The sequence below is a fragment of the Penaeus monodon genome, chromosome 28 (genome assembly GCF_015228065.2).
Source record: "Penaeus monodon isolate SGIC_2016 chromosome 28, NSTDA_Pmon_1, whole genome shotgun sequence".
Taxonomy (NCBI): domain Eukaryota; kingdom Metazoa; phylum Arthropoda; class Malacostraca; order Decapoda; family Penaeidae; genus Penaeus; species Penaeus monodon.
The window spans coordinates 19,788,926-19,789,220 of NC_051413.1; the positions used below are offsets into that span (position 1 = coordinate 19,788,926).

General features: G+C 47.5%; 1 long non-coding RNA gene across 1 annotated transcript in view; it reads left to right on the top strand.

Moving 5' to 3' along the window:
* The window catches only part of LOC119591413, a 75,641-nt gene that overhangs the window by 74,937 nt on the left and 409 nt on the right, over positions 1 to 295 (top strand). The gene's annotated exons all lie outside the window — the stretch shown is intronic.

Consider the following 295-nt stretch of genomic DNA (forward strand, 5'->3'; position numbering starts at 1 on the left):
ACAGTGCAAACCTGAATTCGTTTCTGCGCGCATTGCATCTGCATTCCTGGCTGCTCAGGCGAGTGGGCTCTCGGCGGCCCGTCACTGAATCACTGCTCATGCATGTCAGCGTTCCATCTTCATTAGATTAAGTAAGATTTCCATTTGAATTGCGATGCTCTTCTTACTGCTCCATGTTATTTGTTGCTGCAATCAGGGCCTTCGTTTGTACTTTGGAGATGAAATACACACGAAGACAGAGATTCAGACTGGGAAAGACGCGAGCACATGCGTACACACACACTTACATACACGT